We start from the raw sequence: 26655 nt of genomic DNA, 5'->3' as shown, positions 1-26655 counted from the left end.
TTGAGGCCCACTGTGTTTATATAATATAAACGTGTAAATATCCCACCAACTACAAAAGGTGAACAACACAGGTATACATCCATGTGTAAACTCAAGAAAGTCAACATATTTCTAATACTAAATCACAAAAAAACAAACCATTTTTCTTAATAGGTATAACATTTTTAAATTTATATATTTAATGTATAATAATAGGACATTTTCACCTCAAACTGACTAAATCAATGGATGGAATTAAAAAGTATTTGAAACAAACTATTATCTGTATAGCTTTTAAGTAAAAATGATGTAAATTAACTATAGTTAAATATAATATGTAAACTCATGTGGTAACTGAAGCAAGAAATAAAAAATAAAATATTTTTTTAAACAAAATCTATATTTTAAAATACAATTGAATAACAAAACGCCATCTGTAAGATGATTATTCAACTATTATATTATGTGTTGAGTTAGCTGCCTATAGAATGAATTTTCAGGCACTGCTTAATGTATAATATAATAACATAACAAATAACATAAGCTATTGTTATTAAATATTTAAACACTTTTATTTTCAATTATTTTTTTTATGGTTTCTCGTAAGTTTTTTGACAGAAACCTTAGAATTTTCAAAATACAAATGCTCAATTGATTGAATATACATAAACTAATTTAAATGCACATTTTGACGAAATTGGTATGGTAAGGTGTTGTTACGTTTGTTACGGTGGGTAAGCAACATGTATGTGTGGCAAGGTTTTAACTAGTACGAATCCGGGTGGTCACCAATCCGGGAGTTTGTAGCTGCGGCCTGCGAGTATTACTTACTCTCAGTCACGTTGCGTAATTAAGAGCATAAGTGTGATTCGTCTTAAGCAGAATTTCGTATAAACAAACATATTATTAAAAAAATAATAAACTACTGATAGTAATTTAAGTATAAAATAATAAATAATAATAATAAGAATCCTTAGAAATATAATTTGATGAGTGATGACATATCGTCTCCGCGCGCGGCTCAGAATCGTTTTTCATCGTATATTTGTACAGTTGTACCTATACGGTATACAATATATACCTAAAAAGACATAATATATTATCCCCTATAAAACATGAGGTCAATACTACATACTCAACTTAAACTTCTCCTTAAAATAGCCTAAGAAAACGGGATGTCAAAAAATGTTCGAGTTCATTGGAACTCAGATATAAAAATGTATTGCATAATGATGTGACCAATATGTCACTGCCAATGTTCAAAAAATACATTACCCACTGGCTTCTTCATGAATACGATGCAACAAAGTCTATAATATCATGTTTAAACTTTAAATACCTACAATGTAATTTCCATTTTTTATTTAACATACTGTTTAATACATTTTGCTGTTTTAACTTTTGTTTTTGAATTGAAGGGTTCAGTGCAACAACCAGACAAATCCACTTTTATCAATTGTTCAGGAGAAGCAAAACCAAATTCTTAATCTCATTCACCTTTATGGGCGGGAAATAATTCTTTTTGAGATGTCTTTGGAAATAATAAAGCAATTTGTCCGATTGTTCTACCAAAATATAGATATTTCTTCCATGAATAATATTCCACGAAAAACTCATTTTTAATAAAAACCACGATTTAAGATATTATACAGGTTAAACATCGGCCTATAATGAATAGTGCTTTACGGTGACTGGTGAACCAACTATCTGAAACAGCCGAGGGCCCAGAATCACTAGCGCTCGTTGTGGTTTAAATATGTTAAATATATATATAATATCATAACGATATAAACCACTTACCACGGTTATCTGCTTTTAATACCAATAATACCTATAGTATATAGTATTATTGAATCTTTGAATTTGTCCTCAGGGTGTGCTAGTAGTACCGGGAATAGCTGTTTCAGATAGTTAGTTCACCGGTCAAATTATGGGAGTTCGATACGCAACCTGTATATCTTAAATCGTGATAAAAACAGACTTGTCTGGTTGTTGCACTGAACCATGGACATTATTTAGAGTTAGAGTACTCTAATGTTAGATAGGGAGAGGCCCAGTAATCTTGTTTGATAAAAAAAAAAAAAAAACAATGATTTAAAACATTTAAAAACATCGATAATTATCATAGAATTCAAATTTAATACATCCATAAAAGTGACCTATTCAATGGCGATAACGGGTACACTCGATTGTCGACACCTACTATACAGCAGAGTGTGGTCCATATCCGATTTTGTAAAGGTTATTCGTGATTAGATTTCAATATACAAGTATCATATTGTTAAGTATCAGGTATTTTTATTTTTAATATCGAAATGATATGATATAATATCATAGAATTATTAATTATAAACTTATAACTTACTAATTATAATATATTGTAGCATCTAAGTACAGATGAATGATAATGTCACAACCAATAAAATTTCAAATAAATAATTGTAATCAAGTGTAACAATGACTTAGTTAAAAAAAAACTATAGCACTCTACTCGATAATTTTCCTTTACAAGGAAAATCTATGAATTATAAATGTGTTTTTGGTAATAAGTATCCATGATAACAAAATCCTTACGAAAAATCGTTCAGAAACAAAAAAAAACCTGTGTCCAGCCCAAAAACATATTTATGTTAAAAATAAAATAATATTATACAATTATTTTTTTTGATTTGGAAAATTGATGTTTGTATATTATGTCAACCAGCATTTACAGGAAGAATGTTATTTTTATTATTAAAATATAATTTTCCCATTTAATAAGCCTTTATAAGTTTAGAAAAATATTGATTTGTCAGGTATGCGGAACGTATCTTGCATAAAAGTATAAAACCAGAACTACCTATTTACATTTATAATAATATACAACTAACACGGCGTCATACTCGCATGAAATAACATCGTTTCATATTTATGAATAAAAATATTTCGCCAACTACGAGTACCTAAGATACAAATTACAAGCTAAAAAGTTTTAAAAAGACAATTAAAAAATATGTAGACATTCATCGGTAAAGTACGTCTTACGATAATAAAATTTAAAAATTAACTTTTGAAATTATTTTAATCAAAGAAGTTTGAATAAGATATGTAATTTAACTTTACTTACTGTTTACTAGAACTGATTACTAGCTATTACTATGATCCGATAACCTACTGCATACCTATTTATAATAGAAATACGCCATACTATAGTTTATTTGTTTGAACTGAGTAATTTTGATCACCACCAAGCAAAGTTTAATTATTTATGTTACTCCTTAAAACTTCTTCAATTAAAATAATTTGTATTTAAATAAATGTTCATAAGATATTGAAGGACTATACTTAGTGCCCGATTACTAGGCCACTTTGGACTTTGACGAGAAATAAAGATAATTAGGTCATTTGGCGTCTTGAGTATATTTGAGTCTGCCAAAGTAGTACTTTCCGGGTTTCTTCCCACGTGAAACGATTTGAAACTACAACCATTGATAAAACAAAACACAATAAAATCGTAAGTGTCTTATCCGACTACTTAGTCTCAGAATAGTATACTAAAAATGTATGCATATACAGTTATACCTATAGTAAATATATTAAAGGAATTAAAATATATATTCTTACATTCAAAACACAGAGAAGTAGTATTGCAAGCAGACATTTTCTAAGTGGGCGGATGGTCCATATTATATAATATATTTTTGTCTTGTACTTATATATTATTAGTAAGGTATCATTACCGAATAAAAACATTCATTTAATATGAAAACTATAATTTTTTTAGTTAATAATATATATACATAATACCTACCCAAGGAAAGCATGATTTTCAGTACCAATAGCTGATATAGGTTATCACGGATAAGGAGGAGTCTAATAAGCATATTTATCTTACAAAGTGGCTTATTTAGGTAGGTAAAGGTATAGGTATAAAAACCTATACTTGGTAGTTGGTAACATAAAAATTATTACAATTTTATCAGAACAAGAGGAGCCATTGTTTTACAATAGATTTTTATTAAAGGTAATATTTATAAAAGATCTCAACAATCCTTTCTGAAATGTTTGTTATAAAGTTTTTGATGATTTTCTTTTAAATTTTACGATAATGTATTTTTGATGATTTCTTTTAATAGAATTTATATTTATGAATACTAAAGATTTTACATTTGAAGGTCGCTTATAAGTTATATTCATAAATCATAAGCTATGGCTCATAACTCATAATTGTATTTTTAAAAATTTTAAAATGTTGCTTATTCATTTTATATTTTTACGAGGAACTTAAAATTTAGAAAAAAATGTTCTATAAACATTGGTCGCTGAAAAAATGTGTAATTGACTCCATGTATAGACTTACTATCGCATAGGTAGCATGGCACATTTTAAGTTGTGAAGAATCCATTTTATTCAGTTATTTTTAAATTGCCCACTATTTCCTTCAATGGTAAAACATAAAAACCAACAGGCCTGCATATTTTTACCTTTAAATTTGATAATAGGGCAATTCACTCTAATATTTAAAAAAATGAATTCTTCTTAACTTAGAATTTGATATATGCTATATGTGTTATAGTTAGACAGAAACAACATTATGCAGCTACGACATTTTCTTAGGTATAGGTACCAAAATATAGTAATGAGATACCTATGTTTCCAAAAAAACCTACGTACCCTGATTACATTTTAAGTAAATAATATTATTTTTAACAATCAACTCGTTTTGTAACACATTGCGTTAGCGTTATACCGTTATGTGTTGTAAAACGAGTAAAACGAATCTACATCTAAATGTTCTATAATATTTATTACTTTATATAGGTATTCTTATTGTATTCGCACACAAGTAATTCATTATTTGAATGACATTGACATTTTACAAACTATATAGGCATAGTATCCATGTAACGATAAAAAATATAAGTATTCTTTAGTGGTCTATATCAAACGAACTAGGTCATGTTACCACCCACGTTTTAGACCATTCAAAAATAAAGCATCACGTACATACAATTTAATATTGACCAATATAACTTTCAGCCAGAATGTTTATATAGGTACCACGGTACGTACGATTGCCAATTTAGTTAACCTAAAAGAACGAAAATCGCGTATTTTGACGAGTTATTTATCTTTTTGGGAATACTTTATAGTCAGGCTTTAAAAAATTATTATTTGTTTTATTAGGTACTACTGCATGTGCCGAGTTCATAAAAATAGAACAATCGGCAGAAAAAAAACTCATTAAAACTCCCCTTTCCGGCTTGCTGACTTGACGTTTTTCAGCGGTACAATTCCTATCCTTCAATAGTAATTAAACTGTGCTACCATTATGCTCGTCACAGGAAATAAGCAGCGCCACCTTTGTGCTGCTCGTACAGGTTACGGCACCGGCTGCAGCAGCCAGTGTCCAAGCAACAATAATAATTATAAAATTAAAATCCATAGTCAGCTAAATAATTCAAGTTGGTTGCATTATCCAAAGATACAGACCCATAGCAAATAATTGTATAATATATATAAATGTGTTCTAAACACATTCATTATAAATCGGTACCTACACCAAAAATATTAATCATTCATCAACAGAGTCATTATTCGTAGATACATACAAAAGTATGTTATAATATATTATATAATATCTTGTGACTTGTATAGTTTTATTTGCGACTGTCGACTGACCAGTGACCACGATGTATTCTTAACACGCATTGCAGTATTTTAAATGTTTTAAAAGTGTTATAATAACTTTAAAATTTGTATTTATATTCTGTAGTATTTTTGTGTTATACTATTTAGATCTGTATACATAAACGTTGTTATACTGTATAATATATTATATGAAGGTAAACAATTATAAACACACACAGTACATCGTTCTTAAAAGAAAAAGTATACATATATTTATATTAGCTCGCTTTCTGTCGGTTTCAGTTTTGAAGGGTAGGTACTAGCAGGGTTAAAAAGCACATGCATCCATAGAGTGTACGCATAAAGCATCCCGCCGCACAAGGGTGGCTGGAGATGAGTCATTCTCAAACGTACTTCACCCTCGTTGAGGAATGGTACGCATACTATAAGCACTGGAGATTTTTTTCTCTTTTAAAATTACTCCCTTGGATTTGAAAACAAAACTTTTCGCGTGTATATGTTGTAAAATCATGTTTTTCTCGAATCACAGCTGTTTATAGAATTCGTATTATCAGATATCTTGAAAATATATGATACTATATAATATAATACCTCGTATAATACTAACTGAATAACCCGGCGTTGTCCTGGAAAACAAATTGAGATTAATTAACTCCTTTTGGGTGTAATTCTATGTGCATAGGTATGGAAGCAAAATCATATTATATTTTAATTTTTAGCCATCCCGCGTGGCATTGCCCGTGAATTTCGCTTGTGGTTAAGCACTTATGCGAACAGTAATATTATGAGGTAGGCATATGTACTATAAGTAAACTAATAATTTTTCAATAATATAGTGTCCAGTATCCGATAATATTTAATTAATATGATAAAATAGTCTGTGGGCTATCTACATTACCGGATTACCAATCCGAAACAGCTATAAATCAAATATTTTTCATTATTTATGTATTTTTTCTAGATTTTCTAATTGATAATTGTGATCTATTATGTACAAATTAGTAATGGAATGTACAAACGCGAATGCCCTCAGAATTAAATAAAACTTTCTGACAGCAAACGTCAAGCGTTAGATTGCGATTTGTCAGCTGCAAGAAACTATATCATATAAACTCGGTCATTGCCAAATATATTAACATAAACCTAAAAAAAATGCAACTATAAATAGTAGCTTTGATCATTCTGTGATGTATCATATGTGTTTTTTTTTCATTTAAAATCTATATTTTATTATTCAATCATCATTGATGAGTTAAATTTGAATTTTAAACAAATATAACTGCATACGAAAAATAATTCTGAGCGTAGAAAATATGTAAAAACATTAATTTTTATAAACCCCCTAAGTCAAAATTAGCACCCCTTAAAAATCGTTAGGTGTTAGGTCCCATTTAGTCAGAAAAAAACCTGGAGCTTTATGAGCACCCCCTAGTTTAAATGTCTAGTTGCGCAAATGGAACACAACAATTTTATAATACATAAAACAAAATAAAAAAGGTTGACGATTTAAATGCCTATAAATAGCAAAAAATACTGATTATGGTGTTATTTTAGATTCTGAGCGGAGCGATGAATGTATTGGTTTTTCAATGGGTTTTTTTTATTCATTTTATTTTTGTGTGTGTACATGATAAGTAGTCAAAATAATGCTCCGATTTTCAACTTCAGTATCTTGTTCGATGGGAAAGTAAATATTGTTGGTGCATTGAGGAGGTTAAAATTTAAAATTCCCAGTAATTTTCAATAGCGCCGAGAAAAACAAAAAAAAAATGAAGAAAAACCTGGAAATTTTATGCAAAATCGGTTTTGGTTTTTGGTGTACTCTAAAACAAATGACCGTAAATAATATAATAAATATGATTTGTTTTGAACTGTTTACGGAAATTTTCAGTTTCAAATGTTTGTATTTTTTATTCCTACGAATGTCAATAAAATGTTATTTGTTTGAAAAATATTGAAAATTCATTGTCGCAATTTTTTTTGTTATTAGCATTTAAAGAATTTGGAGAAAATTACATAATATTAAATAACCAAGAATAACAATTTTAGTTATTTCGTTGACATTTTATAATATTAATTCAACTTACAGGCTACCGTATATTAATAATAATTAATAAGTAATAACAATACATATATAAATATAATATAAAATATCCACACTGACAAACCGTCACCGCTCAGAATTGTTTTTCGTAAATCAATGAATTAAAATTTAATACCATCCATTAAACAGTGACCTAGCCTAACCTTTTTTAAATTAAATATTAAGGTAGTTAATGAAAATATGAATCACGAACATTCTTTTAACTGTCAAAAAAGTATAACTTTACGTCATAACCTATATATTATGTAACATGATTATACATGAGGCATATTACATGGGCATTATACATATTACATGATAACCATAACATAAAATATATTTGTTTATTAAAATATTAATAAAACGTTACATCTGTAGATTTGTGCATAGATAATTTGTTTATAGCCTTAGAATTATTTGAACATTTTTATACATTTAATACTGTGTTAAAATGTAGGTACCCAAAGTCTAAAGAAGTATAGTACCTACTGAAGATACTACAAACTTTTATATCATGCAATATTTGTAAATTATTCAAAAGTACTTGCCATAATATTAGGTAATCGAGTATTTTAATACTTTTTACGATTATTCTTATTTCTTTATGACACTTGCTGTATATATTTTACATTATACATTATACACTGTTATGTTAAAATTGTACGGTTAAGATAGGGAAATAGGGAATCCAATTTACTCCGAGCCTTAGCTAATATTTACATAGGTACTTTAAAAAAAACAACGATTTATCTGTTTCGTAACTTATTTACATTAGTTTGAGTACGCACTGAATACAATTCCTATTATAGGTACGTGTATATGCCACTGAGACGTGGCAAAGCACCAATTAATACGAATTAACATTTACAATTTAAAAACTCTCAAAAATATAATAATGTATGTAAGAAAAAAAAATCGATATAGGAACTGAAAAGAATGGGGTTCGATATATTAATATTATAGTTTCCCGAAAAAAAAATAAAGTAAAAAGACACATTAGACAAGGATATCGTATTATACCATTATGGCATTATAGTCGCATTACCTACTATAATCTACCTAAATAATAGGATATGTTTTTATCATACCCTAGACAGTAGACAGTAAGCTTGAATGGCGATCGACTTTGTGAGGGTTGATGCTCTAGCCTTTAAGGAATCCAAACTCATCCCTAACACATTCGAAATAACAAATTGTATACAATAGGGGAAACCGAACAATACCTAATATATTATAAATATATATATATATATCCTAATATATTATATGACTATGACTATAAAACAACGGTCGACTATTACAACTATTATAGTCATTCATTACTACAGGAAACAGCTGCTGCCTGCTGAAAATTGATTGATGATGAGAACATTTTGGATTATAATACAAATTTTTTAAAAAAAAAAACGCTCAACGACAAAAGATGTGTGTACAAATAAAATGTATATTCTGTAATATAGGTATATATATAATCAAGTGTATTTTAATTTGTTTCTGCATTACGTATAATAATTATACGATCAATAATAATACTTGTAAGTGGTAAGTACAAGTCCACAGTATGAGGAAATTAAAACAATTTAAATGAAACTGCAGTATAATTTTATAGATTCATTATAAATTACAGAACTTGACACCTTTTTCCATTCAAGCAACGTAATTACAATTTTATTTTGATTATTATAGTTGACAGTGATTTTAATAAATTAAGTATAAAACGCAGTAAAACTAAAATATCTACCGTGCATTAGCGTATACAATGACAGATTTTAACATATTTTTTAAATTGAAACAATTAATTATTTAGCTATCTATTTTTGTTCAGTATTATGAGTATTATCACTGATATCTTTCTTATTTCTAATATAAATATTCTATCGAGATTTTAAAGTCCAGCCGCCCAGGCATGAAGCCGCAGTTTAGGTATCCCTTTGAGCTTTGAAAGTAATACGTGCTGTTGCCTGTTTCGTTCCGCAGCGTGCCTTATTACAGATCTGTTCGGTATAGGTACCTTCCCCAAGTTCGCATTTTGAGACGGTGTTTGGGGAATTCGTATACGGTATAGGGTGAGTGCGGTTCCCAGTCGATTGCTTGACCTAATTTCATATTTATACGGAATTAAATATTTTGAATATTATTAATTATTATCCGAAAAAATAAAAAAATTTGTTCTTAAAGTCTTTTGAATTTTGTACAAGCTGTACTGCTTATTCGTCTTTTTGATTAGACTCGAACCAGCATATAGATGAATTCCCGAATTCACGATCAAACGAGAGCTTGCCGCGGCACGTAATGTACTACTTTTGGGTGATTGCATCCTGTCCGATAAACAAGAGAGGGTGACCGCATTTTACATTTCACATTCACGGCTTACAAATAGTTGTATGCGCGATGTGTAAAAAAATCATTGACTATTCAGAGAGTGACTTTATTGTTATCCCCCTTTCATACCCCTTCCATTTCACTTTCAATCTATCGCTCGGTCACACGGTGTTAAGGACATGGCACATTGGTATCGCTCTATTAAACCAACAACAATTTTATTTTAGACAATATTATTACTGTTAACTTCTTAACCTGTCAGTTAGATCACTCACGGGAGTTAATGGAAGAAATTTCATAAAAACTGTTTGTACAATATAATATTACTATATAACTAGGTAGATATCCAATTATCAATATTAAAATTTATAAGTGTTACGTCGTGGTATCGATTTAACTATTCTGCAGTTAATTAAGGGTTAACTCTAATTGATACAAACAATACCGTTTTATATGTATTGTGTTCAAGGGCAACATGGCCGTAGAAGCGTTTTTAAATTTTAAACGTTTCGTTTTAAAAATATCATTTAGAAATCAGAGTAAAAAAATATAAACATAATCTACTTTTTCGTGGCACTTCATTATTTATATTTATTAATTATTTACACTACTCATGCCACATAGTATTATATAGATTCAATTATAAATATTCATTCGAAGGACATAATCTATTTGCAAAAGAATAATCGTTTAGCGTACATATAAAATGTTTTATAACCAAAGGGTGGCTTGTTGCCATACAAGCCTTGGCATAAAATACGAATTTAACAAATGTACCTAAATAGTAAAAACATAATAAAACGACTCATATTTGCTTAATTTAAGTTTTAGTCAATATTTCCATGATGCCAAAGTTTATTTATTATTATGAACATATAAGTATTTTAAATACTTGCATAGCAATATATAGTATTGTATAATAATATTATTTTAATCTCTATATATTACATATTATATTACAAGTTTGTTATTATGTGATTTTAAAATTTAAATTATTGCTCATTAATTATAGCCATTACAAATTATCAAATCGACGTTTACGAAAAATTTGTACACATGATGTTAAAGTTAATTATTAAGAAAACCACAAACTACTCAAGCGAATTAAAAAAATTCGTAGATTTTCAAAAGTACCTACCTATATTTTTTCAATACAATTTAAATTAGAAAATTGTTTGAAGAAAAAAAAATCATCAATTAAATGTAAATAAATGATTCAATTGTATATAATATATTATAAAAAACAAGTTACAAAAATATAATAGGTATAGAAATATTTTCAACTTTTTAAGGGCTATAATACGTTCAATCAAACTTTCTTGCGTGGGCTGCGCTGATCATGATGGCTGCTACAACACGACAATCATTAAGTGAATGTAATTATTTAAACAGACGATATTACCAGAAATGAAAAATTTTATACACTTGCCTAATAAAAACTTATTATTTTAATAAATTGTGTGTCACGCGTTTTGTAAGTAAAAAATGATAGAAATAATGTTCCCATTTCTCGTGTTTTTGATTTGGTAGGTATACACTATGACAACGCAGTAATAAATAATTATGAAAAGTTAATGGCTATAAACAGTATATTATACTGTCTTAAAGTAAATGATTTAAGATGAAAAAGGTATGGATAGTTGTCAACGCCTCCAGCTAGTGCGCTATTAATCAAATAACGGAATAAGGAAAAAACCACGACCGCCAAAATCGACGAAATCGCATTTTTTATTCGCTTTAAAATCACCACGATCCATCGTAAAAAAAACCAAATCGGAAACTTTTGCACGATAACACTAATATATATATATATATATATTGACATGGCCATAATCTTAATGCAAAATATGACAATATAGAAGTGGTAGTGAGGTTAGGTTATACAGTCTACAAATGGAAAACGCTTTATATAATATGTATATATGTATTATAAAAGTTGCAGAGAACCGTGGCTGAATTTAGTTTTCAGTGGTGGTGGGGGGGGGGGGGGCGGCATGGCATCGTGTAACTGAATATTTCTTTAGAAGCAGCACATCTCAACTGCCCCAGTGTAGTGATATATTTCATAGTCATCATTAGTTCTAATTTGTGTAGAGTATGTAATTAAAAAAAAATATATATACATCATTAATTCGTTCAGAATCTAAAAAAAGACGTAATGGCTAAAATATATAATATAAACAGAAAATATTTACGATTCTTAACCATCTTCTATCCTTTCGTACAAAATCGTGATTTGCAGGCATTCCATATAATTTATGGCTGCAGTATTGGCACATTGGCGATAATGTAGTGGCTTTTTATAGCGATTGATAAAATAATATTTTAAATTTAACGAGCATAATATTAATGGCATATTTTGTTTTTTTGTGAAATTTAATAGTTGTCGGTGTGAAGTTGTCACAGAAATAAGTTGAAAGACTACTCGAAAAACTCTGTATGGAACGCAAAATATTTTCATTATTGTATTATTGTGAGATGGGAAGGTCTTAAGGGCACAATAAATCCAAGGAAGAAGAAGAAGAAGAACATTTCTACTTTATCATTTAATTATGGAACGCTCGCCAATGGAATATTATTAATTTGATAATATTTTGTAACGTGGGAGTGTGGAAAGCGGAAGGAAACGATAATATTATAATTTTAGTATGTACGGTGAAGTTTACCCGCTGGCCCGATCCGAAGCAGAGACGACAGCTTACTAAATAATATTATAATATTAAATAATATAATATTGTTGTAGTAAGTGGAAGAACGTGAACGCCAGCACTCAAAATCCGTGTGTTCCTTATTGGGCGACTTTAATACGGTGTTCGGGGAAAATACAATAAAATGGTCCGGTGACGCCGTCGGTATTACGAATTATGATGACATCAATTAATCGTAATAATAACAACAACCATAAGTTATACAATTAATATCCAAAAATCGTAAAACCGCTTGACGAACGTTGGTTGCCGACGAAACGTATATCGCACTGCCCGCAGTACACGCACCACGCGCGCGCTTTACTGACGCGTCGCAGTCGTGTTCAAAACGCTTCGTAGTGCCACTGCTGCTGCTTCTGCGGGGGAGGCGCCGCGCGCGGGAGAAATGGAGGGGCCGGTGAACGGGCAAAGGTCAATAGTGTTGTGATCGTGTCGTGCAAGCCGCGTGCAGACACGTGGGACGCGAAAGCGCACGCGCGCTCACTGCACTAAATAGTTTCCAGACGAGCGTGGCCGTCGATGATAATAATATTATTTCGGCGCGGCGCACGTGCGATCCGCGGCCGCAAGCCCGCAACCTGTGCACGGTATATGGTAATAATTAATAAGTATAGCAACAACAATAATTGCAACAGTGGTACTGTCGTTTTGCTATATCGTGCGCACACGCACTCAACACGACAACCGCGACAACCGTACGGGCACTGACTGAGACAGTGAGACGCGATAACCGATCACCGCTCGCTGCTTGCAGTCGTCAGCGTCACCGTAATGATGTCGGCCGCGGCGTACGCTGCGTTTTAAGCGGACTGGAGGCGATATTGAAAGTATTATACACGCGCCACCCCCCCCCCCCCCCACTTCGCTTGTTGCAGTCGTATATGCATCACGTCCCGCCGCGACGGTGTTCCGCCGCAGCGCTTGTACGTGAGCGCGCTGCATTTCTCATCTGCTCCCCCGTGGGGGTGTGGGTGACTCTCGGCGTGTAATCCCCGACGGGGATGACGTCGTATAATGGTACATATTATTATGATTATTTTTATTATTATTTATTTATTTACGACGACGCGGTGGACGTAAAAATAAAAACGACTTTGCCGCGAGAGGGAGAGACATTGAGAGAGATTGGTGGACGCGACTCGTACGCAGTAATATACATGATATATATTATACCATTACGCGCACCCTTCTCGTCTGAAACTGCACATAATATAATACTATACACGCCGAATCGGTCAGCCGCAGCTGAGTTTTCGTTTTCTGTGACGAGTGTCTGCGTTCGTCGAAGCCCACAAAAAGTTTATACCGATCGCTCATATCATTATGTTTATTAATATGGCGATAGACCAAGTGCGGGAATAGTAAAGTTTATAATAGGCCTATGATGACTGTGTACACGGGTGAAATAAAAAAAAAAATGTTCAATCTCCTAGAAAATTTCTTTTTCATTGCACGCGTACGTGTATATTAATAGATTTGAGGGTTTTCGACATTAACGCGTTTTTTTCGTTTCGTCTATTGAAAACGGGAAATTACTCAATTATAATATGGTAGGTATCAGTGTTGGGAAAGTTCCTTTTAAAAAGGAACTCGTTCCCGTTCCTCGTTCCTACTGTAAGAAAGGAACTCGTTCCCGTTCCTCTTTCCTGTCCCGAAAAAAGAACGCGTTCCCGTTCCTTTTTAAAAAGGAACGCGTTCCCGTTCCTTCATGTTCCTTTTTTTGCAATTTGAGTGGTGGTCAATGGTGTATTTTGCGAACAATTTTTAAGTCAGAAATAATCGAACCGAGAGAGTTAACCGATTATTTCTGACTTAAAAATTTTTCGCAAAAAACACCATTGACCACCACTGAAATCGGTTAACTCACTCCTTTCTAGGAGCACCGATTTTTAACAAAAATGATTTGTCTTAGATTTTTTTTGTTATAATTCAAAAGTTGTATAGCGTAGACTTGAAACTTTATATATATACATTCATATTGCATAATTGCATAATATTATACATTTATATTACTATAGTAGTATAGTATACAGTGTATAGTGTGTACTATACACGATACACCACACATAGAGACATGCTATAGGTTATAGGCTTATAGCCCATAGGAGTATAGGACATAGTATGATACAACAATCTGTTATTTTTTTTAATTCAATTTATTTGAAAAAATATTTTTATACTGACATTTTGTTTTGTTTGAGAAGAACTAATTTGGCGCGCGGAACCGGAAACGACCCGGAACACGACACGTAGTCGACCGACGGCGTCGCGGCTCAGTTTTGGCGCGGAAACACACTATATGCGCTTCATAAAATATACTGTGGCACTCAACGTGTTAAAATTTTTTCATTATTTGAGGAACGGAAATTTTCGTTCAAGTTCCTTCAAAATAGGAACTCGTTCCCGTTCCTCGTTCCTATATTTTAAATTGAACGCGTTCCGAGCTTCGTTCCTATAAAAGGAACGCGTTCCAGGAACGCGTTCCTCAAGGAACGCGTTCCTTCCCAACACTGGTAGGTATTAAACAGACACTTTCGATTTTTAACGTATTACACTCGTGCGTAAACAGTAGATTTTTAGGTACATCAAATTTGTGGGTCAGTATTTACGAAAAAAAAGATTTTTTTAGTATACGCCGCATTATTCCAAAAGAGAAGACGATATTTTGATGCAAGTTGCTCTACTTCTAAACGCTCGGTGGATGAAAAAATAAGTAAGATCACTAATATCGTTACAGAAAATCAAGTTGTGGACTTAGTGGTAATATTTTTACTATGGCTCTTCATCGTGGGGTTATAAAGATAACATCCAACAAAGTACTGGACGAATTAGCAAAAAAAAAACAAAAAAATAGATCTACTAATATAATAAAAAAATAGTTAATACTATAATATATTTATAAAGTCTGTATGGTATATGGACATTTCCCCCCCGGAGATTTTCCCCCGACTGTTTTCGGTCTAGAAGGACTTTTAAACATTTCCCCCCGATATATTTTTGATGCGGACATTTTCCCCCCATTTTTTTTTTTTAAGTTTATTATTGACTAATAAATAATAATATTGAGTTTAATAATACAATATTATTTATTATTTAGTATGAAATTATTTTTTTTTTTTAAATATAAAAATATATAATATTATTATAAACATTTTTTTTTCATAAATATAATGGATTATAAATCTATATATTCGCGATCCACTGAACTACTTTAAAAATTAAAATTAAAAAAAAAAATAAGCATACAATAAAATATAATTAATAATTAATAAAAATAGCTAAAAATTCCGGCATAAAAAATGATACATTTTGTAAAAAACATTTGATTACTAATTCTTTTGTTATTTCTAAATACATATTTTTTAGCCTTTGGTCATATTTTTTTGTTAAGACTATACCAGTTTGGATATTTAACAATTTAATAATTGCTTTTGAATTTGATTCAAGTAGTTCAGTTGTTCAAAAATATACATCTATAATTATTAATTTATTATATTTATGAAAATATTTTAAAATGTTAGACATCAGGCAAAATAATAATTTCATATATTTATATTTATATTATTATTAAATAGAAACATTAAAAAAAAATGGGGGGGGAATGTCCTCGAGTCTGTATACCTAAGTAATAAATAAAGTTTGTATTTACCATAATTTTATAGATTGATATTAGACATGACCATAAAGTATAATTTTAATGATAAAATAATGCATAATATGCATTATATGCATTATGTTAAAAAATTAGCCATATCCCTCCCCATGACAAAATCATTTGACCGCCACTGCTTGGGGTATATTGTCCTGGTGAACAATAATTGGTACATTGAGAACTGTTATAAAAAGCAAATTATTGGGTCATTAGTAAATTAATTGAAAATTCGAAGCAAAGAATTATTGGTGTTCAACACGACAGTGTTTTGTATTTTTTACATTCGATGCCACAGTTCCATATAAAAGTAGCTAATGCTTAATAATCATTACTCATTAGGTATGTTCTATTCTAAAATGATTGATAAAACTATGTGCGTTGGTTGAAATGGTGTTCATTGAGAAGCGGAAAATAAACGGAAATTTAAAACTGTGAAAAAAATAATTTCTAATCACAAAAAACATTCTAAAAATCACCAAACCGGGATAATTTAAAAAAATTAAACGTCTAATTTAAATTTGCAGCTTGAGCCTATCATGTCACGTTGGTGTAGTGCGGATTATTGCCTCAAATAAATTATTATTGCGAAAATTTATGAATTATTCCTAGGATAATTTAAAAACTAAATTTATTTACATAATATTTCAGTTTTTATTAGCTACATACTAATTAAGATTAAATAAATGTTTTTAAGAGCATATTATATTATCCACTTATAATGACTTTTTTTTTTAAATCTTCCAAGTTCAAGAAACAAGTCTTGGTTATATTACTAAATATTAAAAAAATATTTGACGATACCTACTCGATAAAAATTTGATTTGTCTGTTTAATTTCTATTATTAAAACAACATTTTGACAGTTACAAAATGTTGTAATGAAATTAGATCAGGCAAAAAAATATTTTCGAAACATTATATTTTTTTCAGATAAAGAGTGTTTACTGTTAAAAGAATCAACCTTAAGCTAAAGTAGCCGAACGGGTTTCGACGGTATCACTCGTGTCCTACACACTGCAAGCATATTATCTGCGCGCACTGGAGCTTTGGCTAAATCCTAAATACTGCCATAATAATATACTGTCATATACCTAAATACTGTCACATTATATTATGAATGATATCAGATATGTTTTATATTATTAAAAGTTTATAACATTTGTGTTGTCTGTGCCATGTTTACAATACCGTCTATACCCCCTCTTACAATTATTTTTAGACTTAATTTTTTTTACACGTTGGCCTTTTCTTCTAGTATTCGTAAATAAATATATGTATACACTATACATACACAATAGATATTTTAATATCAGAAATATAGGGAGGAAACAATTTAAAAACAAATAATTCAATAATTTAAGTGTGTTGAACAAAATGAAATATTTTTAAAGTATACCAGATATTGTAGTCGCATTAAAAAATATAAATTTTTGGGTATATCGGTATATGAATATTAGTATTCAATGAGAAATATTATTAAACGTGAAATATTAAACATATTCTATTTCTTAATTATTTATTTAAATTGCATAATTATATTCCTTATTCGTATATAGTCATAACACTCATAACTAAAGACCGGATTTATATGTTTTTACATATCGTTACTGGGTCTATGCAGTCTTATGAGAGTAAAAAATGTGGATGATTTGTTCAATTCTGAATGCATAGAAAAATGTTTTTTTTGCATATTTGAGAATATTTTATGGGTTAGAGAATATTTAACTAATTTAGCATATTTTGGAATATTTCGTAAATTGTGAGAAAAAATTTGTATTTATTTTTAATTTTAATATTACGGTACCCAGTAAAAATTTTTTTGAACATTTACAATTTTTTATTTTATTATTTCCAACTCTTACTAAAGTGTAATAATATTCCATTAGAATACGAAACTTTAAATACCAAATAATTAACTCACTATTAAAATAAAATTGAAAAAAAAAAAAAAATTTAAATGCATATTAAAGTAAATATAATGATGTTTATTGATTATTTTTGCATATTTTTGCTTTTTTTTTTATATTTTGCATAATTTAGCATATTTTTTAAATTTTTAAGAGAATATAATGAGAATATTTTAAGGTTTTTTCGAGAATATTAGCATCATATTTAAGGTATTTTAAGAGAATATAAATCCGGTCTTTAGTCATAACTCATCATAATAATACAATAATAAACTAAAAAAGATTATTTAATATACACTATTTTTACTGCTGCTAACCTTAATCTGTTCACTAGTCATCTAGCAATTCTTCATAAAAAAAATAATTTTTATTGTTTTATGATCTTCGCCCTTTTACTTTAGTAGTCCATCTAAAAAATAGGAAGTCGGTACCTGTAGTATACCTCGACACTCTATTTACGCAATGATAATATTATTTGTGTTGTAAATTAAATTACAAATTAAATTCGTAGATTGAAAATTAAATTAAAATGTATTAAATTGATTGTAGTTTCAGAGTTTGGATCCTTGGGTTAGACTGTTAGAAATTTATTTATAAAGATAATGTATATATTAATAATAATATATCATATAGGTACACAGATATATTATAAGAAGTCCGATACAAATTAGTATCATTATAAGTTAATAGTTATTTAATAGTTATAGATAAATCGGTATAACAAGAATTTTTATTAAAGTTATTATAACTGTCTAAATATTATATTAAGGATTTAGCTTTAACTTTTAATTAAAATCTTCATAGTTTTAATAAATGTTTTTTTATTTTTAAACAAAAATAAAGATAAAAGTAAATTCTAATTAAAACTCGCCTTTAGTCAATATTTTTTGAATTTTCTCAATGGCATGGTAAAATTCTCTGACGTTTAAGAAAACTGCAATCATGTATAAGATCTAAGAGAGTATATAATATAACGTATCTACTATAGAACTAGACGGACATAATTACTTTCTTTCGTCAGCACGAAAAGAAGGATGCCATGAAAGAAAAGTTATCTAAAGATTTCACAAACAAAATATACTTAAAAATAACAAACTTCTGAATACTGACTTAGATGATGATAATAATTATTATTTACAAAACTTGTTAAAGAGAACTCATTAGTCATTAGAGTTACAGTAATAATTGCGAAAAATGATGATATTTTCAAATGATAAATTCTAATATAAAGATAAAAAAGGGGGAAAGTAAGAAACCGTTCTGTTGTACAGATGGATCGAATGTACCTAGTGCCTCGTCATTGAGAGTCATACAGAAAGGCACTGTAATGGATGCGTTAAATTTTAATTAAATGATAAATCGTTGTTTGTACGAAAAACTATTATAAATGGAGACGGTCCGTAGGCCGTTTTAGGTTTTGGCCTATATTATAGTACCAAGTATATTATTATCTAATCGTATATTTATATTGCTAATAATAATAATTGTTATAGTGATTTATATTATTACCTATTATTGTAATATGATATAAACTATACATATGCAATAGTTTTAAATTAATATCTTTATTTTGGAAATGTCATTGCGTATGGTAAAAACTACTAACGAGAAACCTCATATCAAATGTTCGAACTAATTTGACCAGGTAAAAATGTTTTATCGATATTAATAGAAAAATAAAAATCTAAAATTTCAAATGTACGGCTAGTGCATCTAATACAGCTCAAAAAGGATGAAAATATTTTGAAAATTATACAATGGTATGAAAATGCAAACATTAACATTTGGTAAAAATGTCGAGTGTATACTATAGGTATAAGATAGATACCTACAGTTACTCGTTTTTGAATTACAACAAAATAAGAAAAAAGATTTTGTCGAAAACTATATAGTTATCGCGTAAGAATTCCCATTTTACCCAATTATTTCGAGAAGTCTAGGAAGTTTTAATTTTTATTTCCCAAAAGAACCGACTAGATTCACTCTTTCCTACCATTAAACATAGGTAAGTAATAAAGTTGAAAATCGATACATTATTTCTTCGATAAATCTTGTACTTATACATAAAAAAAAACACACACACATCATTGTAAAATCATTACATTCATTGCTCCGTCCAGAATCTAAACATTAAAAAAAATATTATTTTAACCCTACTGGCATATGCCTATCAACTTTAAAGCAATCGATTGAAATTCCTGTTCGGTAGACCTACATAACATACCTAACTGTTCAATCCATTTCCAAAAAACTTATGTTACAAATTATAATCAACACATTGCAGTTTATTAATTATTAAAATGTTTGTACTAAGGATAATAAAGTCCTCTAAAATGCACCATGGTATAAAAAAAATATAAAATAGACGTAATATTGAAATTACTTAATATTTATTATACTTGGTCCATTTTTACAAATTATTTATGTAATAATGTTGATAGATTAATATAAATGATTAAAATTTTCAAATCACCCAAGCCTTCATATCTATTAAATCCATTACCATGGACCTTTCATCTTTAGAACACAAAGTGAAATAACTCAAAAATTACTCATACGAATTTTGATTCTGCTACGTCAAATTTTTCAGATAAACTATCCACTGAATAATTTAAGGTTGAAAAGGGGGGGTTTTCATATGAAAAACATAAGTTTGTATCTCCACAGGACGCTTATTAAGTAGTACAAGAAATAGTCTCAAGAATTTAAAATATGGTCTATAAGTATAAGTATTTAAAAATTCCAAAAATTAGATTTTAATAGTAGGTATTTGTATTATTTAAAAATAAAAAAAAGGATATGCATGGTTGGTGAATTACCCAGTATAATAATATATTTTTACAGTTTCTGTTGAACAAGTTGTAAATTGTAGAGCTAAAATGTATAACCTAGTATAATAAATTGGTTTTTGGAATTTGTAAGTTCATCGATTAAAAACGATAATTATTAATTACTGAGAGGGACCAAATTTCCCAGAGCAACCAACTTAGTAGGTACTTACAATAACTTGCAAATTAAGCTATTAAATAAATAAATAAATAAATAAATAAATTTATCTGGTGTAATTAGGACAAAATGATCTAGTGGCTAATTTTACACACATAAAAACCACACAAATATAAATGTAAATTTTTCACAAATATATATATATATATAGCAAATATATTATTTATCATTTTTATTTGATGTATGCTATACTGAAGCAATATAAATCCTCATTTCCTCGATTCACTCAGTATATAATATTTACTATTACTAAAAACACCGATTTATTATTTTCATGATAACCACACCCAGTATTGTTTGCGTGCTTTTAAAACTATTCATAATAAAGACCACGCAGAATTGTCATACTTAATTTAATTAAATATTTGTATTTTTTAGCTATAAAATGTAGGACAGGATACGGAAACCGGCGATTCGGGCGTTGTTTCATTTCGTCCATCTTGACATAGGATACTCAGTGGCATAGTTCCCTTGAGCCATTGTTAGATATTATTAATACCTAATAATAATTCATTATTATTGAACATTTGAAAGTAATTATAAATAACTATCACTAGAGATAGGATATAAGTGAATTTGTACTTTGAAAAAATGGATAAAATAAATAAAATAAATTACATAAATAAGTCATAACATTTTAATTTTAAAATAATCGTTATTACCTACCTAATATATAAACGAAAATGTATAACAATAGGTATTGTCAATTTTAAATGACTTGTGTATATGCAATTCTTGGTATTTATTATTAAATGAAATGAACATGATATTAAATATTAAAATAATTGATTGAAAAGTATAGGTAAGGTTATAGTTACCTATAGTTACATTGCATTACACAATAATTAAATTATTATTACATTTTTCTAACAGGAAGCAGAGGCGACGGACGTCGGACAGATAATAAGTTTTTGAATGAAGAAAACTTCATTCGACAAGTAATATAGGCACAATGCGTACTGCGTAGGTATATTTTAAAATTGAAGTGGACCATATAATTTAAATTTAGATCTTCCGGAATTATATTTCTCGTTGTTTGTTCACCATCCAAAATTGTATGAATATTTTTAAAATGTCAAATCCATTATATTTTAGGTACATCAAACTATTTTATAGTTTACATAGGTATTTCATATTATATGCCCTATTGTATATTATATTATGTTGTATTTTATTTATAATATCGGTTATTGCTCTCAGTGTCAGCCTGGCTCACCAAAGGCCCATGGATCTGTTTTTTAAGGGGCCACATAAATCATAATGAAATACAAAGGCCCTAAAGACTTTATTTAATATTTTCACTAGGTATACCATTTTTTCCTTAAAAAAACATTTATTCAAATTCTAATTTTTAGAATTTTTAAGTATACTTAAAGATCATATTTTCAAATTTCTGATATTTTTTTTACTACTTAGGGAGTGTTCTATGGCTATAAAACTTATATTTTTCAAATGATAACTCCTTTTTTACTGCAAATTATTTAGCAGGTGATTTTCTTGAAAATGTTGATATATCTATATTTATCTAATGCAAATTCTAATAAGTAGTTGCTCTATTGTTAAAATGTTTATACTAGCTAAGGATAATCCTTAAATGGTACAAAAAATCTCAAGTATTCGAAAATCTTCAAGTAGGTATATTTAAAAAATCCAAAAATCAGAATTTGAATATCTAATATATAAAATTCTCGTGTCACAATGTTAATTACCATACTTCTCCGAAATGGCTTAACCGATTTTTATGAAATTTTATATGCATATTCAGTAGGTTTGAGAATCGGCTACTATCTATTTTTCATACCCCTAAGTGATAAGGGTTGTCCAGAAAAAAATAAAAATAATAATAGTGTATTATATTATATTGGTTGATTTTGGTTAATCGGACATGTTTGTTGATTAATGATTTGTATTATTATTTTTTGTCAATATATATGAATATTTGTGCGTAGATTAGACTTCTGGGAAGAAGATAGGCTAATTTAAAAAGGGTTAAATTAGGTTTTTTTAATATCAGATTTTATTGCGGTTAGGTTAGGTTAGGATTTTGTATTAATTGATTATATTAAAATCCACCGTAGGTGGAATTAAGTAAAAACGACAAACTTGGTATAACTTTGATACTCTAGAGTTAAATCATACACTTACGTACAAACGGCACGGGGTCCGCGATCTACCGCAGGTAAGCCTGATAATATACTGCTGCGAATCAGAATTTTTATTCCGGGCAACAGAAAAGTTAAGATAAATCTAGAACATCATAAACCTAATTTTAAATAACGCATTGAACAAAGTTTGAGTCATATATAGTTTGTACATTTAACGGGTAACGAAGTGCACGGGATCAGCTAGTAATAATATGTATAATAATAATAGTGATAATAGTGTTGGAATTATAAACAAAACACCCTATATAATGTAGTGTATAAGTAATATATTCACACTGTAGTTCATCAGACGCTGACTATACATTTTTATATACTACAGCATATATGTCCTGCGTAGTGTAGCCGGGTATACATTGTTAGTCGTTGATTTATATTACGCCTCGTAACACTATTGTACATCGTATCATTATACTTATTATTATATTATATATATCCGATTATATTATTATTTACCTTTTAACTTCTGTATATCTGTGTACTTCAACAAATAGCATAACAATAAAGTGAGGATGCTTAAAAAATTACTCTGTATGAAATTAACGCGAAGCCTGACGAGGGGAATAATGATTCATTTGTTTAATATTCAACTATGAAACTATTGAAAAATTTGAAACTACAAAATACTAATTAGTAAATAATAATTATTAATTAGGTACACAGAAATGAAATTACGAAAATCAAAATTATATTTCTATAGAATTTTAACTTTGAAGACAAAATGTATAAGTTATAAGGCATAAGCATAATATAATTTAGTAAGCTTTCAAAAGTATGCAATATTTGCATAATTGCCGAATCCAACAGCGGGGCTGCTGCAGAGTCGGTCAGCGGCGCCCTTGTGCCCATTGTTTTTAAGAACAGAATTTAGTGAGATTTTAGCGTTAGTCACATAATTAATCCTAAAAAACCTCCTCCTACTTGTTATTTGACACTTGTACTATTATGGCGTGCTCACACTATATATGCGTAAGCATCTGGGCCCTGTAAAGAAAAAATGCGTCTAAAAATTACGTACTCTAGAGTCCTTACTCCCTATATAGACCAGGAACATGTCAAGCAAATAAAAAGATTTATGAGACCCTAAAAAAACGGAGGGCCCTGCGGCCATGTCCAGGCCGACACTGATTGCTCTTAATACAATTTGACAAACAATATCAAATAAACTACAAACTATTTTGATGGAAAATAATGGATTAAAAAGGTAATATTAATAAAATTGATACTTGCAACTCATACAGAATTGCGCCCACATTAAGCAGGTAGTAAAAAACTAAAAACCAAAAATACTATAGTAAATTGCACCATAGTATCTAAGTGATCTTGAATTCATCGTCACCTGTTATGTGTATTTTAAAAATACTGTTGTTCATTTATTGGTGGATAAGCCGAACTTTTATCGCTATAATCGTTATGATATTATTAGCGATATTAATGCCTTTACTCGTATACAACGACTTTACGTATAGGTAATATTTTAGTAAGCTGTTTGCGTACAACAATGAAACATGCATATTATATACTGGATTTAGCCAGAAAGAAAATTATGTTATAATCTACCAAACTTATAAATTTTCAAAATTAAATTTTTTTTCGGGTGAAACAAAGTGGCGATGTAATGTAAAAACGTGTATTGAGTCGCTAAATGACTATCATAAAAATAATATTTCTATTGGGTGCAATTTACTACACAGAAATTTATACCTGCAAAATACTGGGCGCAATTATTTACAATTGTTTCCCATTGTTGGGCACAATTTACGTTTGCCCGAACAAACAATATAAAAAAAAACTATTTACCTATTTTACCTGGTGTCCTGGTCTCAAATGGTTTTATTTTTTAATAAATTATAATGCTAAAATTCCAGTAGTTAATATCTTAACATTTTTATTTCTAGAAGATTGAAACCAAAATTAGATTTAGATAGGTAGATAATTGATAATTTACCTAAAACATTTAATCATCTGAAGGGTAAGTACTCAAATAAGATTATTATAAAGTAAGCATATAGGTACTTACTATTTTTATATTTTTTAATCGCCTAGATCTCTAGAAGGCTAGAAAAACAATACACTTCGAGTCTTAAATGGGTATTGTATTATGTATTGCTATTGTATTTAAAACAAAAAATAATAATTATTTATAAATTATTTATCATTTTGTTTTTGTATAATATAAGCAAGGTGTATTGATAAGGTGTCGTCACTCTGGACCCCGTATACAGTATACGTATACGTATACAGTATACACTCTTGATTGAAAATATTACCACAGTTCTATAGACACCAGAGCGCGCTTCCTGTCCTATGAAGGCCTATTTTTTCATACTTTTAAATGCAAAATGCCTTAAAACTATGAATTTTTTTTTTTTGGAGTTAGCATCTAATATATATTATAATTTATAATAATTGGAGCCTGTAATTTTAATTTACATTAGCATTGTTGTTTTAAATATTTTTTTATCAAGTAGACATCAATTATGAAATATTATGATGTATAATTTAGTCACTTCTTGGGATATTTGCAACCTAATTGAAATCTTTAAATTAAATTAAAACTATTATGATTCTGCTTCTAATTTTAATAGTAGTCTGGTAGAGTGGAGTATTATTTTCTAGTGCTCATAAAAATCTCTAAAAACATGTTTAAAATATTTTGCATATTTTATTATATGATTAGCCTATATTATTTATATTATAATATTATTCAATAATAGTTATCTTATAAACTTCAAACTAATTTTGAAAAATTGTTTAGTTTTTTGGGTGTTTTCTTGTTTTTAGCAACTTGCTAATTTTTTTCTTTTGCAAGTGAATATCATATTCTTGTTTTGACATAATGCGTTTTGAATGTTATGATATATTTGGTTAATATTTGACTGTGTATTGAGCAACCAACCTTTGTCAAAAATGTTGTTTATATTTTTCTTCAATAACTACAAATTATGTTAGAAAAATAAACAGTGAAAAATGTATATGAAGTTTTTAAATTGAAATGCAACATTACAAACATGATCGTTTACCGGGACCGCTAGTTATATATATTTAGATATTTTACAGTATAATCTATTACAGTGCTTCTCAAATTTTTTTTTGTCAAGAGGCTCCCTAAATTTAATGTAAAACTGTCAAGGCTCCCTTAATCAAAATTATTAATTGTTTTTTCTAGATTAGGTATATACTAAAATTACATGTACTATTTCACA

The 26655-nt window shown here is 29.0% G+C and overlaps 1 protein-coding gene across 1 annotated transcript in view; it reads right to left on the bottom strand.

The window, feature by feature from the left end:
* LOC132948835 (rhomboid-related protein 2-like) overlaps positions 1–13416 on the bottom strand; it is an 89485-nt gene extending 76069 nt beyond the window's left edge. The window contains exon 1 of the mRNA XM_061019494.1: positions 12682–13416. The gene's annotated coding sequence lies outside the window, so the exon portion shown is untranslated. The remainder of the gene's footprint in view (positions 1–12681) is intronic.
* Positions 13417–26655: the final 13239 nt, after the last annotated feature.

The sequence above is a fragment of the Metopolophium dirhodum genome, chromosome 7 (genome assembly GCF_019925205.1).
Source record: "Metopolophium dirhodum isolate CAU chromosome 7, ASM1992520v1, whole genome shotgun sequence".
Taxonomy (NCBI): Eukaryota; Metazoa; Arthropoda; class Insecta; order Hemiptera; family Aphididae; genus Metopolophium; species Metopolophium dirhodum.
The sequence above is the reverse complement of the archived record's forward strand: the minus strand, read 5'-3'. Positions and strand labels throughout refer to the sequence as shown.